At 41.6% G+C, this 16,366-nt stretch overlaps 1 long non-coding RNA gene across 1 annotated transcript; it reads left to right on the top strand.

Moving 5' to 3' along the window:
* The first annotated feature begins 2,093 nt into the window (after positions 1 to 2,093).
* LOC130681945 (uncharacterized) lies at positions 2,094 to 15,497 on the top strand. Its single transcript, XR_008995232.1, has 3 exons — positions 2,094 to 2,237; positions 9,682 to 10,047; positions 14,799 to 15,497. It is a non-coding gene; the product is annotated as an uncharacterized LOC130681945 (long non-coding RNA).
* The last annotated feature ends 869 nt before the right edge of the window (positions 15,498 to 16,366 follow it).

The following is a 16,366-nucleotide window of genomic DNA, read 5'->3' as shown; positions in this document are numbered from 1 at the left end:
TTATGGGTTATCAGACAAAAATTTTTGGTACTCAAAAAATTCTTATAATATAAATTTTACTGGTATTGTTCAGCAGTTCAAAACTAACGAACACTGAATACACCACAGACTTGTAGTCTATGACTGAAGCCAAACATCTCACTTCTGTTCTAGTATGGAAGTTTACATGTTAAAACAAAACCCGATAAGCTTGGATTGGAGCTAGAAAGGAAAGCCATGTACCTGTAAATAATCCAAGCACCACTTAGTTTATGTGAAAGCACAATTTATATCTCAGTAGCAGAGAGAAACACGATGTACATCATTTTCAGATCATCTTCATGCAGAAAAAATGCATTAGTCAGCTATAAGAGTTTAGTTATAAAGAAAAATAATGTTTTTCTGGATCCATTTGCATGGCAATGTGCATGTGTCTGGCTGATGGCAACAACTGAATAAACTTCCACCCAGCTCTACAAAACGTGAACAGTGTTTTAAAATTCAAGAGAGGGTCCAGATAGTCTATATTCCCTTCAACGTCAGTTTTTATAATCCTCTCACATTCATAGACGATCTTAACTTGGCAAAGTATCCTGATTATTTTGCCAGGGAGCTGACAGTGTTTCCTCTGCCCCAGAACTCATTTGAACATAAAAGTATGAAAGGGTAGAATACACTGGGCAACTATTCATGCATGAGCCACTGAAACTCCTACTGCCGAATTAGTAAATGGCTCTTTTAAAACATAAAAGGTATAAAATGGGAAACCACACATTGGAGTAAATTCCACATTGGCAATAGTTGGTGCTTCAAGTACTGGTTCAGTACCAGTACTAGCCAGACTGCCTGACCCCTGGTTACAATCTGTTTCACCTAGTAAGATAAATGTCCTCCAGAGAGACCCCCCCAAAGAGATAAGGTACGATTGGAAACGATGGATCACAAGCCCTGTGTATTTGCCAGAAATGAAGAATTCAGACGTCCACTGAAACACCTGCCCCTTGGAAGCACCCTCCACGTAACGCAGATAAAGCAGGGCTGGGAACCGCCTCGGCTCGAACTTTGCCGGCTGGTTACATCACCCTGGGACAGAGTGGCCGAATCCCTTTTGTAAGGGCTGAGTCAGAACACAGCCTCGTAACTTGCCCGGCCGTAACAGTCATAACATTACCCCTCTCCCCAGAGCTCCTGTCTGTCCTGAGTCATACAGGTGGCTGTCAAGAGCAACCCCCTAAAACGAAAAGCCCCATTTTGGTTTCGACCTCCCCGCTGGCCACAATCCCTCCAGTTTCGGGAGCATCTACACTCTCGCCTACCTCCTTGGTCTAGCCCTCTGAAACAGCACTCAGGTCTCCTAGGGGAACAGAGAGAGCAGAAGTGCTGCGGCGATGGGTGGGGTGCAGATCCGCAGGGGGCTGTAGTTTTTACCTTGCGGTGTCCAGGAACCGGCAGCGAGAGAAGTCAGTCGTGCAGGGACCACCCACGCACTCCGCGCCTCCCTGCCTCCTCGCAGCAAGTCAGCTGTCGCGCCGCATCTGGCTCGTTCCCTTCGCTGGGTTCGGCATCTGGTCACAAAGCGCTCGGGGCGCAGCGAGCTGCGAAATCCTCCGAATCACCTGCGGCGGGGCCGAGCCCAGCGCCCAGTCCTCCCGCCGGCTGCGCTCCCTTCGCCCCTTCCCTCTCGCGCGCTACCCGGCCCGTGACTCACCCGGGCATCGGCGTGCGCGCCCCGCGGCGGCCCTGGCGCATCCAGGCGGGAGGAGCCCCGACCGAGGTGCTCGCCTGCCCACCCCAGCACGTGTGCGTCTGTCTGGCGTGCTGTCCGTCCGCCAAGTAGGCCGGTCCGGGACCGCTGAGGTGCGGACCGGCACCACCCAGAGGGGGAAAACGGCCCCCGCCCTTCCTGCCGCGCCTGGCCCCGCGGGGGTCGCGTTTCCTCCCGCCCAGGACAAGGTGAAACTTTCTAGGTGGAGAAGTTTCCTCGCTGGGGCTGCGCACTCTGTCCTCCCCCAGCTGGGGCAGATTGCGGTGAGCACAGCGGGAGATAAGCGGGACCAAGTCTCCCGCCCGTGGTGCTCGCGCGGCGAGCGTCACGGGCGCGCAAAGCGCACACGCCGCGCACCCCCGCGCGCTGCGGGCGGGAAACTTGCGAGGCTCCGCTCCCAGCCTCTCCCACGTCTCTGTTAGCAGCGGGGCGCTGACCGGGTGGAGAGAGATTGGGGCACCACAGAAACAAGCATTCATTGTCAGCCACGGAGGTAGGAGGGGATGAACGAACTGTCCCAAAGATTTCATTGTGCAACGATTATCCCCTACTATACTAACTCGGATTTCTGGAAGGAAGAACAACACAGGAGTTTAACCCTGAGGAAACTTACGTTTCTTTAACGTTTAGCGTTATTGTTTTCTTTTTTTTTCATAGCAGGAAACAGGCTGATTAAATAACTAGGCAAACAGCAATGAACAAGCAAAAAGGAACTAAAGTGTAATTATTAAAATGTTGAAGTCTTATGATTTAGAAAAAGGTTTGAGGGCTTGGTAAATTGTATTAGGATTCATTGTGTTAGGATAACTTTTTATATCTCACACGTCTGGATATGAAAATTGACATTAACTTTCAACAGAAAGGAAACACTCAAAAGCAACAGAATCTAAGGAATGACACTGCTTGTTGAGACTTAGCGTTCTCCTTTCTGACTCATAAGAGCTCGTCAGATAATGGCATGTCTTCGTTACTGACAGTCATTTGACAAAACATTTACTATGCAGGTTTAGGAATTATTTATTACAGAAAGAAAAAATAGAAAAATATATTAAGAATGGTTACTGTTTTCCTGAGAGTTTACTACGTGTCCGGCACTTTATCAGGAAGAACACAGAGCAATTTCAGTCCTCAAAAGTCATTACCTCAGGATTCCCCAATTTAATGGAATAGGAAATTTCCTTTTATATAATACTACAGTCCTGCCTTGAATTATTTTGCAAACGAGGAAACTGAGTGCCTGAGTTCCTAAGAGGATCACACAGCTGGTTAGTAAAAGATGGGAGGTTAGAACCCCAGCTCTCAAACCCTAGTCAGGTGTTCTTGACACCCTGCCAAGAGGCCAGTCTGGCAAGACTAAATAAACCACGTCGTCCTACTGAAGATTTTCCCTTATCACATGGCACGATTTAACAATGACTATGGTTCATATTAAAATGCTGATTCACTGGTTGGAGGGCACTGGGATTATTTACGGACAGATCAATTATAGATTTTGGGTTCAGTACAAACTTCAATAAAAGGTGAATAAACTAAAAATTTGCATGCTTGCCCTGCCCCCCAACGGACACAATTAGCCATAGTTGTCCAAAGGAATGATTGGAGTGCTGGTTTTTTTCCTGGTTTCCACAGCAATATGTTAACTGGATTTTTAGATTGCATTATGTTGTTGCCTTAACAGGTTTTCTGAATTTGTGGGCCATGATAAAAATATAAGAGAAAAAAATTACAATTAAAGTGGTAGAAAACCCCAGAGAAGCCAATGCAAACTGGAAGATAAGAAGATTATAAATATGAATAACCTATTATACTATTATACCTATATAGTAGTATATATTCAGCACTGAAGTTTCCTAATTTCCAGTTACTGACAAATTTCAATCCAATTTTGAAACTGTATTGAAAGTTGTCATTTTGATTTATTAACCATGAATAAGCAGGTAACATTTTAAAAAAATAAAAAACTCAGAAGAGCATAACTGAGTTAGTTACATGACAGTATCTGAATGTGTGAAAATTAAATAATTAGTTTTAGATGGTACTTAGGTTTGCTCAGGAAAAGGGTTAGAAGTACTTTTCTGTATTTGGAAATGAATAGAAGCAGACATTTTAAAAGGCAATAGGAGTTCTACAATTCAATTTTGGTTTTGTGGCTAACTTTAATTGTTGCTGTTTAACTTTCCATGGGTCTGTGGCATGAGTGACACACTGTGTGATGAACTTCTGTTGGTATTTTCCTGACCAAACCAAACCCCTGTGCCCAATATTGTTGGCTGTCTAAGCCAGCACCTGTTGCCAAGCAGATACTCCCTTGCCTGGCTCCACTCTTGGGGCTGGAAAAGAGAAACACTTGCTTTCCAGACCCCTTTGCAGCCAGACATGGCCATGTGATGTTATTCTGGCAATGAGGTTGAGGGACTTCTGGGAAGGAGTTTAGTTTCCTAATTAAATGGGCCTAATAAGCTGTTGCCACCCCTTCCTACTTCCTGCTTTCTTGATTTCGTATATAACGCCCAGCAGAGAGCTAGCCATCTTGTGACCATGAGAAAAAGTGACTCCGACATTGCTCAGCTACAAGCCAATGCTAGTAAATACCTACTTCCAGATTTCTTGTTTTGTGAAAAATACTTGTTTTAGACCCAGTTAGCTGGGGTTTTTGTCACTTTTGGCCAAAAGCATTCAAAATTGATATACCTCAAATGGGGAGCACTACATCCTCAAAATGGAGTTTAGCATAACAGTAAATTAGAACCAAGCAACCTGGATATCAATCCCAGTTTTGCTGCTTGCTTGTTATATAACTCTAGGCCAGTGGTGTAATTTCTCTGTGCCTTATCTGTATAATGGAGATACTAATAGGGTTTTTGTGAGGAGCTGTAAGGGAGGCACATGGAACATTATCTGATAAAATAAAAGTGCTTGACTATGTAAGAATTTGTACTCCATGTAAGAATTTGTTCGTTATGCATCAGAAGATTGGAGACTGATGAAAATTAGGCTTGGGGTGGATTAATGATTGTGCATTGAGTATTGACCCCCCTATACAGAAATTTATTGTGGTTAACAACTATTTGATCAATAAATATGAGAGATGCCCTCACAAAGTATATATATATATATATATATGTATATATATAAACACACTTCCAATTGTAAAATAAATAAGTAACCGGGATGTAATGTATAGCATAAGGAATATAGTCAAAATATTGTAACAACTTGGTATGGTGATAGCTGGTACCTAGAATTATCATGTATATAAATGTTGAATCACTGTGTTGTACACCTGAAACTAATGTGATGTAATACTGTGTGTCAACTACCCTTCAATAAAAAATAATTATCTACAAAAAAAAAAAAATAAATAAATAAATAAATAAAAGTGCTTGAAAGGCACATGAGCTGTCCATATCCACATACTTGAGAATACAGAGAGCTCAAGTGTAAACTGAATCCCATGTCTTAACCCAGTGATAGGCCTAATGGTAACAATGGGCAAGAGAGAGAGGAATAGCAGTGTCCTGTTCTAAGTAGGCCATATCATTTCTGTTCTCCCTTCAACACATTAAAATTTGAACCTTTGAAGGTACACTGCGTTCCTTGAATTGTACTGCTTTTGAAACAAAAATGAAAGCAGTCTTTCTAGAACGGGCTTCATGCTAGCCACCTGTGAGGGGTAGGGCCCGTAGATGTGCATGGGCCCACAGAATGTTTTTTGAAAGTTTGAATTGTGGTATACAGACCATACATTCTGCAATTTGCCATCATCCTATCATCTCTTATAATGCATCCAGCCTACCTCTGATCTTGATGTCATTTTCTTCTGCAAGTCTTAGGAATTATGACCCGTCTTCAAATATTTATTCTTGCATTCTCTCTTTCTGTTCTACCCCCCTTCCCTGGCCCTGTCTCCTCTATTATGGAAAATATCTGCACAAAATGACAAGAATTCAGGTGATGTTTCCTTAAATCATTTCTGTTGGTAAATACAGTTTGGGGATATGGGACGACTCATGTTTTTTTAGAGATACATCATGCACATTAGAATACTGAAGATTATGACATTCATGTGGAAAGGCAACAAAACAAAAACAAAAATATGGTTATTTTTTCCTCTCAACATCTTCAATAGCAATATTCTGTAAAATTAGTTTAACAGATAACACACTTTGGGAAACCTCACCTTAAAGAATGGAGGTGCCAGCTACAAAAAGTTAGAATGGAGTACTTTCAATATAAACTGCTTTTATGTTGATTTGTATTGGTCATTTGTTTGTGGCTGGGCTCTCTAAAAATAAAACATGGAAATATTAACTTACCTAAAATTATGACTAAGAATAGTCAATATTGAGGACAAATATATTACTGCTAGGTTCTTGAAGCTCCAAGTATCAGGATTTTAATCAGAAGGCCTAGGAAATGCAGAAAAAATAAAAATAAATTATCATGTCCATCAGTGCTGCATAAAAATAAAAAGTGCTGCAATTTTATTAGTGATTTGCTTCATTTTCACATCCAGCTTATTGTCCTTCTCCTAAAATCAGTCAAAGGTATAATGGATTTAGCTCTCATTTATTAAATGTATCACTACCATGTATCTCTCATGCATCTGAGTTCTACTGATATCCTCATAACAAAACTGCAGGAAAAGTTACCATCCTTTTCAGGTTATGTACAAAGAAATGAAGCTCAGAGAGATCCTGTAACTTATCCAAGATCATGCAACTGGCTTAAGTCTCTCTCTTTCCAGAACTCCTACTCTTCCCATTGTAACTATTACAAACTCTTTCTGGTCCTATGGTGAATGAAGCAGTCTTTTAGCACACAGCAGAACTTAAAGCTTTCTCCCATTTTCCTTTCTTCTCTGTACACAAAGTCAGCCAAAACTTTAGCCTGGCCAACCCTTGGGGACTGGATGTTGCCAACTGTAATAAAGGCACCACCTACATTGTCCATCTGTAACACACTGAAGAGGTTGGAGAAAGGATCCTGGGCAATCAGGGTGGCCTAGGTGGTGGGCTGTAGGTGCACAGGACCAAAACCTCGCAGCTGTGAAAAGGAACTGAAATGCTCTTTCCCCAGTGTCTCTGTTTCCACAATCCCTGAGTACTTCTTTGGGAATTTAGGTAATGTGATACAGAAAGGGAAGAACCAGATGACAGAGAGTCAGGAATCCTAACAGAGGGTCTTTTGTAAAGTCTCTATCCTCCCAGAAGATGAGAAATAAAGCCACCGATTTGCAGAAAGTCCCAGAAAGCCACCTGCATAATTCTTTTGCCTTATCGATACTTACTTTCCTGAAGCTGTGTTAATTTTCTTTTCTTTTCTTTGTTTTTTCCTTCTTTGATGTCTTTTACCTGGTGGTAAATTGATAAAAACACTTTGGAAAAGAAAATGGGAAAAAAATATTTCATTTATGTACAGCACAGTATAGCATTATTTCCCAAGTAGCTTATCCGCTTAATCTGTTCATTTAAACCGTTTGGCACTAACAGAAATGGATTAGTCTGCGTTGGGAAATAATGCACCAAAAAAAAGGAATGTTTCCTTTACTGATCAGCATTTCTTTATGGCTAGACCTTTAAAAATGTGTATGTGAGAATTTGTGTTTGTGTAATTATCACAGTTCTAGTTTTTACCACTAACCTGATTGCTTTGGCCCTTAACCCTGGTGGATCAGTTTCTTCAGCTATAAAAATAGTTATGAAGTCCGATGAAAATGATTTTAAAAATTAAGAACCAAAGTTTTATTGAAACCAGTCCATTTGGAGCAAATATACGAATTTGCTAATTATATTGTATATAAAAGAACATTATATTAGAAAGAAAGTTCTCCAGTGTGTGGTTCTTATTAACTACTGCCTCATCCAAATATGATAAAAAAATTTTTATTATTCTAATGATGGATTGATTTAATAATCAATTTAGAGATAGTATATTTCGTGTGTCCAAAAGTAAATTAGGCAATTTAGAAATGGCTACAAAATTTAGCAGTTTAAGAGGGAACATAGGTCTTAGTGGCATGGGAATATGGTAGAATGTTTAAAAGGTTTTTTAGAATAACTGTAACTATTATTATAACTAATGTGTTCTGAAAGATAAGTAACATTATTCCAACACTTTGCATTGGCCAGATTTCCACCTTTTCTTTAACAACCTCAGAGTCTAAACATAATTATTATTAATGTACATAGAAGACGTAACAATAACTCTGGGTTAACCTTGATTTGCTGAGAATTAAAAAATTAAGAGTGCAGACATACTGTGACCACTCAAGGGTCATGTTCAGAAAGTGAGCAGTGATGCAAACTGCTTTAGACTTCCAGTTTCTTGGTCTGCTGTAAACATTTCTGCCTTTACTTACTTTGTAAGTAAGTAAAAAATCCAACCAAACTACCCCCAAGAGGCGATTGCAAACTAACCTCTAGACAGAACTGTCAGAGTCAATAAAATCATCGGCAAACATCATGTTTATGTTTTAAGGAGTGTGTGACCTGAATTAGAAAAGAGATCTTTCTATTTTCTTGAAGTGTCTGGGCCATCTGTTTTGGCTCAAGCTTGCCATGTTAGAGATGTTATCGGGTAGTGTTGGCTCTCCCATTGCTACTCGTAACAAATGGATTTGTCACCCCAAATGTTTCCTTTGTTTTTCTATATTCTGATGGCAGGTCAAGAACGTGTTTAAACAGCACCAGTGAAATTGAGATTTAGAAATTGAGATCTTATTAAACTGGTCAATGAGGTCATATGATTTAGTGCTCAAGATTTAGACTGAATTTCAATATTTGGCCATCTACACTTAACAGATTACTTCCAAATTAATCAGGTTTTTTTTTTTGTAAACATAAACCTATATTTTATGGGAATCATTTTGTATGGAAGCGGTTCTAAATAGGGAGTAAAATATTTAAACATGCCATGTCTTACAATCCATCATTTCCTAACCAAATGTTTATTGAGCTGTTACCTTGTACCAGGGAAGTGTTAGTGCTGGGGCTACAAAGATGAATGAGGAGCTCATAGTCCAGTATAGAAAACCGGCATGTAAATCAGCAGCCCCAGACCCCAGTACAATATGGCAAGTGCTATGCACTGTTAGGAGAGTGTCACAGACTATCTTTAAAGATCAGTAGGGAAGAAAACACGAAAGACCCTACAGGAAATGCCACATCTGAGGCACATCTAAAAGGATGAGCAGTTTCCCAGGTGACTGTGTTCGCAGGGACAGAGGTGAGGAAATGAATTCTTGACAGAAGGAGCAGACACACAGGCTTGAAATAATTATATATTCAAGATTCTGCAAGTAATTCAGAATAGTTGGGGGTATAGTGTGTTTGGGGATGGGCCAGAAAAGGAGGCTAAAATAGTAGGTGAGGATCAGTATATGAGGAGCCTTGTATATCATACCAAGAAAGAAAATCTGTATGTAGATGATAAGGAGTCACTAAGCTAGTTTTTAAGTAAAATAATTAAAATTTCATATTTTAGGATGATCACTCTGGTTTAAATACAAGGTTTGGAGCAGGGTAAGTTTGGAGAAGGTGAGGCAGGCTGGCAAGAGGGAAGGCTATGTCTCTAATTCTGGGGAACAGTGCTGTAAACTTGGTGTAGGATAGGGTCTGCTGGGATGCAGGGTGGGGAGGAAAGTTTGGTAAGTGCCGAGAGTGTGGAATATGTAGGACCGCTTAGAAGAGAAGTTGAGTAATACTCAGATTATTTTTTATTTGTTTTATGTATTTTTAATTGCCTCATGGAAGTCTGGGACACAGTGATGCATTTGGACCTGTTGAGTTTGAACTGGACTATATAGCTGTCCTTGTGTAATGAGTTGTTGATGGTCTGGTAGTTCAGTCAGAATACAAATGTCCAGACGTCCTATTGTCTACTTTGTTATGTTGGGAATTGCGTTTTTCAGACTCTCCTTCTCCATGTAATTCCAGACTGGAGCTGGCCCAGAGGCAAGCTATGTGAGTTCTGGGAGGCAGAAGAGAAGCAGCTGTTATACTGTGAAGGTTATCACTGGACCCAGGGCTGCTGCTAAGTGCCAGTTTGTTCTTGCTCTTCCCTCCTTCCTGATGCTGGCCTTGCCCACCCAAAGTGACCCCAGACTTCCACTGATGCTTTGCTGACAACTATGGAGAATCAACAAGGAAGAATCAATAACCATTCATAGACTCATTCCTGCCTCAGCAGCAGGACGTGCTGGCTTCCAGAGCTCCCTGCAAGTTCTAACTCATCTGTGACTTTACTCATTCCTTCAACTACATTTTTTGGATCTTTATCTCCCAAGCTCTTCCCACAGTTGTGTAAGTACTAATTCCGATCATAAACCCCTTCTTTCTTATCACTCACAGTGGTTCTGCTTCCCTGATTGAATCTTTTTGAAGCTACAATCAAAATGTATTTTTGAATGGTACTCCTTAAAAACACTGCATTTTATACTCAAAATTATTATTGCTTGAAATTGTCTTGATTTTGAGAGTTTGGTTTTCTCCTGACTTCTTCATACTAATCACTAGTGCAGAATGATGATCTTAATGTGTCTAAACATGAGAAATTGTCTAGAAAGCTAAGAGGGATTCAAGAAAATTCAACATTTGTTTTTTATGCTGGTGAAATAAATCATCATGATTAGTATTTGTATGTGAACATTTTAGTATAATCTAGCACCCTGGAACAATCTAAGCGAAAGAGGCTTAGGCATGAAAGATCTCAGATGCCTTGGAGCTGGGGAGGGAGGACCAGGGCAGACTGTGGCAGGAAGAGAGGCTTTCCTCATGTTGACCGGTGAAGCCATCCCTGGGATGAAGTGTGCGGGGTAAAGGCCCTTCTTAGAACAGCAGATGTGGAACAGAGGTTCCTGGTGCTATTGGCTCAGTGAGGAACCCGTTACAAGGAGGTCAAGAACAGAAGCGAATGGGAGGTACTGTCCAGGACTCTAAGTTTAGTTTGGGTTGCTCTTCTTGGACCACCCCTGCTCTGGGAATTGAGTAGAGTTTAACTCCAAGAATGGTAACAAACAGGTATTTTATTTTCAGTACTGGGAAATGAGACAACCTGGAATGGTATGTGCGCTGGGGATTACTTTCCTATTTTTGTTCTGTGTTTTGCCTTTCTTCCAAATCCAGCAAAGGAGAACATGGGTATTTCCTATTCCAATAAGAGGGTGGTGAAGGAGGCAGTGTTGGCAACCTTGCCAGTAAGGTAATGGTACTGGCATCATTTACTCCCTTGGTGGGAATGGCCTTCCTCCTTACATTTGCATGGTGAATTCTGACTCATCCCTTAAGGTCTCAACCTAATATTGGAAGGTCTCCATGGCTGGCCCTCTCCCATCCCACCCCGTTCCACATCATGGGCAGGCTGACAGGTTGCTTCATCTGTTTTTCAGTGACACTTCATATTCCTAATTTAGTATCTTTCACACTGTATTAGAACTAGCCTTTTTTGTTGACAGCATAACCCAATGATATATTAGTTTGTGCATGTGTGGGGTTTTTTTTTCTGTGTTCTGTGTGGATTAGAAAGCAATGAGGCAAAGAAAAATGAGAAAAGCTGTCACTGGAGCCTGGGAGAAGTAGGAGGTCTTACATTTCTTAGAGTGGTGGATATTCAGAAGGGGCTGCCTTGCTGCAAATGCAGTGTAACCCAACTTTGCTTTTGCTTGATTGGGCAAGGCACCAGAAATAATACCCTTTCAGTCCATTTGCCTACAATCCCTGATACCTATGTATTTCCAAAGTTTTACAGATTCATGAGCAAGTCTGGAAATTGGGCTATGTCCTCTGCAGACCACTCTGCAGACATAGAATGTGTTGGAGATGGTACTCTGGGGGTAGAGCCCTCACATGCAACCCACTTTATGTGCCTGATGACCCTCAACCCTTGCCACATAATTAAGAATCTTTCCCTTCTTCTGGGAAACAAATGAGTTCAGCAAACTGTGACAAAGTCTAAGATTCTTAGGGAAGTCACAGTGAGATTGGTGTTTCCTCCCCAAAGAACATATTATATATACTACACAAAGGGAGAGTCATGCAGTATGGGTAAAATTCTTGGGATGATTTTCTCTTTGTACAGATAATATGCTTACTATTGTCTATTAGACATTTAGTGCCTTGAATAAGGTGAAAAGTTGGCATTGGATGTTTCCATTAAACCTGTCACAAAACAAGGTAAAGCATGTGATTGGAAGGTACTACTAAATCTGTCTTATGTGCCTGGGGGAAGAGAGTTGTGCCTCGATGTCACCCAGGACTCACAGTGCACCTGTCCCCTTGGAAGCTTGCTTATCATGCCCATGGCTCTTGGCAGTAGGGTGGAGAGGAGCCCTCTTGCTACTCTAAGACCAAATGAGCCATGCCTGCCAGGGTTCTGGACTGCTCAGGCAGACAAGACCACACATCAGCTTGTGTTTGGTACCTGGGGTCCTGAAATTACCTTCTCATTATAATGAAAAGAATTAAAATGAAACCTTACCTGGGAGGGATCCTTAATTTTAGCAATATGCTAAAACATTTAACAGGCCTTGGTTTTTGAAGAACAGCATTATCTTTCTGGAGGGTTGCTATTGCACAATTGCTGCAAAGTCTTTTACGGTCATATGAGCCAGTCCCATGGATCTGGTCAAGACCTCAGTCACTGGGCTGAAGTAACTCCTAACAGAAAGTCCACCCCCAGGGACTGGGCACATCATAAAGTTCAATAGGCCAGGACAGCGCAAATGAAAAGTTTACTCACTTACCTGCAATGGTTATGGTAACATAACCAGAGTATCTGAATTAAGATTGAGGTGGGGAAGAAAAGGTGAAAATTAAGAAGCAGCACGTTGTGTCAGGACTGAGGGATGAGGCAAGGCCATTTCCAAGGCATAAGACAAGAGGTCAAAGCAGAATGATTGTCATTTCCGTCACCTCACCTGTTTTCCCGGTCCTCTTTCTTGGTTTACCCTTTCATTTTTGATGGAGCACTTCCTCCTGTAGCTTCTTCAAGAAGGGTGCATATCATCAGAATTTTCTAAGACCTCGTTAATTTAAATTAGTTTTTATTTTATTCTTCTTGCTTGGTTGATAGTTTATGGGAATACAGAATTCTAGATAATTTATGAAAGACAAATATCCAGTATCTTCTAGCCTCACTCTTGTTCTTGAAGAATCTGATACTATTTTAAATTCTCCTCTTCCCTCATTCATTTTCTCTGCTCCCTCTTTTGGGACTCGTGAACTGTGATGTTAAACCTCAGGATTTAACTTCTAATTTTTTTCATATGTATATGAAATGTATACATATATATATGAACTAGGTACCATGCTAGGTAGGCATCTTCACATCTCTGACTGTGGACAAAGATAAGTGAGGGTAACATTTTCAAATATATTTGTCCTAATCATTTGAAATCAGTCAGGAGGTTTTAATTTAGTATGTGATCTTTGACAATAGAAGTAGAAAGAAAAATGTTTTTGGCAAATTCAGTAATTTTTGTCCCTTGCTCCGAATATTATTTTTTCATTGGTAGCTCTGAAAATGTGCTAGAGTAACTTATTGGGCAACTTTGGGTGAGTCACTAAGCTATGGATTTTTATTTCCTGGATGTAAAAGAAGCAATTGAGTGCATAATCTTTCATATCACATTTGGTTCTAAAAGCTGGTCTTGCATTGTGTTATCTCAACACTAGTGGGTACTTCTATTAGGAGAGGGCCTGAAACACGGAGAAGAAGAGAAACTTAAATTAGTTAACACTGGTGCTCATTCAGCATCTCTAGGAGAAGGATTGTTTAGAAGATGTGGTACATATACACAATAGAATATTATTCAGCCATAAGAAGAAAACAAATCCTACCACTTGCAACAACACAGATGGAGCTAGAGGGTATTATGCTCAGTGGAATAAGCCAGGTGGAGAAAGACAAGTACCAAATGATTTCACTCATACGTGGAGTATAAGAACAAAGGAAAACTGAAGGAACAAAACAGCAGCAGAATCACAGAACCCAAGAATGGACTAACAGTTACCAGAGGGAAAGAGACTGGGGAGGATGGGTGGGAAGGGAGGGATAAGGGGAAAAAGGGGCATTACGATTAGCAGACGTAATGTGGGGGAGGGGGGGCCAGGGAGGGCTGTACAACACAGAGAAGACAAGTAGTGATTCCATAGCATCTTACTACGCTGATGGACAGTGACTGTAATGGGGTATGTGGTGGGGACTTGATGATGGGGGAATCTAGTAATCACAATGTTGCTCATATAAGTGTGTATTAATGAAACCAAAATAAAAAAAAGAGCAGAATGCTCTGATTAAAAAATAAGGACAGGGTGTCATGTAATAACAGGGTAGTCAGAATTTCACTAAAAAGGTGATAGCTGGGCCCCAGGCCGAACGATAATCGAAGCCAGCCTGAGCCCAGTGAGGGGAACTGACTTCTGAGGAGGAGCCAGGGCGGAGGGGCTAAGGCCGGAACGCACTTCCCACATTGCAGGGCTGAATGACGCACCCCGCGGGCTGGAGGCAGAGGGCGGCACAAGCACACAGCCAAAGCCGGGTGGGTCCTGGGAATGAAAGCTCACAGCGAGCACATCCTCCCTCTGGCTTCCGCAGGGGTAGTGCTGCTCATCAGCCAGGGGTCAGCGATGCCGCATGTTCAGTACACATGGTTTGGGGGGTCACGGGGAGAATAGTGTAGCCCAGAGAAGGCACATAGTGAATCTGCGGCATCTTGCGTGCATAACACTGTGCATAGACCATATATTAATGTACTCCCAGTGGGATCTGGGGCAGCATCCTACCACCAAACACTCGAATGTGTCTGCATTCAAAAATATGAAGGACAATAAATAAAGGGCATTAAGTAAAATACATAAAGATCACAAAGAGCATCATGTCTGTTCAGGTCAGGAATTGCCATCACGTGGCATTGAGAGGTTTTCAAATTTGAGAGTTGTAGACGAGGGACTGTGGATGTGCACTGCTCGAGTCCTGGTGCTCTCTGCCACGGTGTGGAGCAACTGATCATTGAATATACAATGACTACTTGAACATCTTTTCTCTTTCTTCCCAGGGCTTCTCTGGATAGCAGCAAACCTACTGGTCATCAGCAGACAGAACCATTTATTAACCCCAAGTATTTTCTCCACCACCTCCATGATGCACTTCAAGATGCAATTCTCTTCTTCCATCACTACTAAGAGAGCTCAACTACACTTTACACAAATCACTCAGTCTTTCACCTGCTTATTTCTTTCTCTTTCAACTTCTTCTCTGGCTTCTTTAGGAGTGGTCGGAGAGAGGAAGAGGTGTAAAAGGATAGGGCCATATCACAGGAAAGTCAAGAAGGGACAGTGTGTCAAGAGCGGAGCAGGGTGCCCCACACAGGAAAATGAGTCCAGAGATTTAGGAGGGGAAGAACCAAGAAGCTGTGACCTTGACAACCAGAAATTCACTAGCGACTGCCCAGGGAGCAGCTTCCTCAGAGTCAGGGGAATGGAAGCCAGATGCAAAGCTGGAAAATGAGGAGAGGGTGGTGAAGCCATGACAGTGAATACAGACCTCATTTGTACACATCCTAGTTAGCTAAGATCAGTGACCTTTAAAGCTCTTCAGGAGTGTCTAGAAATTCTTTTTACTAATTCTATGTACTTCTTTATTCTTCCATTAAAACCTGCTTTCCTCAAGTACTGACAACAAAATACAGTTAAAGCTGGTTCTTATTCAATTGTGTTTGTTTTTGTTCGTTTTCATTAAATTGCTGGCATTATAACAGTTTGTCTTCTAATATTTTACATCATGAATATACAATATTTCAGCTACATTATGGGTTAATGAACTCCTGTGAACTGGCCTGAAGGCTGTCTTAACATGTATGATGTATTTCGATGGGGAACATCTTTCCTGAACTCCGAAGAATTCACTAGCAAACTAACAGCTTGAACCATTGGAAAAACTGGCCATTACTGTAGGCCAAAAATGAATGCATAGCATCAGTTTCATCTGCTCCAACCTCATCAGTTTTCAAATGCAACCTTGGTACAAACTGAATGTGGCCACAATACTTCGAAGCTCACTAACTACAGTGAGCTATGAACTAATAGTTAGGATAACAGATGGAGTCCAGGAGCAATTAAGACCTGAGTCTTAACTGAACTTTTGCTAAATTTGGCACATGAGGGCCACTGGTTCACTGTAGCAAGGCACGTGACCACAGCACCTTCTAGGTTTGCCTGCCCATGGTGGCCAGTGCTCACCTTTGTTCTTCACCATGCTGGGGGGCTCTTGCTCCCCAATTTCCCATGGTCTTGGCTATGACCTAGCCCTGTTGTTCTGGGAACTTACTCTCAGGTTGTGTCAAAAAGAAATAAGGCACTTGGAAAAAACTAGGATCACTCTTTCTCGGTCTGATTCAAAGTGTCTCCCTTCATCCAACACTCCACACCCATATTATTGTCATATAATCACTAATTTTCAAAAACTACAAGCGACAGCAAGGAGTAACTATGGAAAAATTACAGCTAGGCGCAGAGCTGTCATTTCTTTACTGGACAAACTGTCTGTGACTGCCCAGTACCACCAACTATTGTACCCCTGGTACCCTAATGTGTCCTCATAAAGAGAGTCTAATGCTCTACTTTA

Source organism: Manis pentadactyla, chromosome X, assembly GCF_030020395.1.
Source record: "Manis pentadactyla isolate mManPen7 chromosome X, mManPen7.hap1, whole genome shotgun sequence".
Lineage (NCBI taxonomy): Eukaryota > Metazoa > Chordata > Mammalia > Pholidota > Manidae > Manis > Manis pentadactyla.
This window is presented reverse-complemented; position numbering and strand designations above follow the sequence as displayed.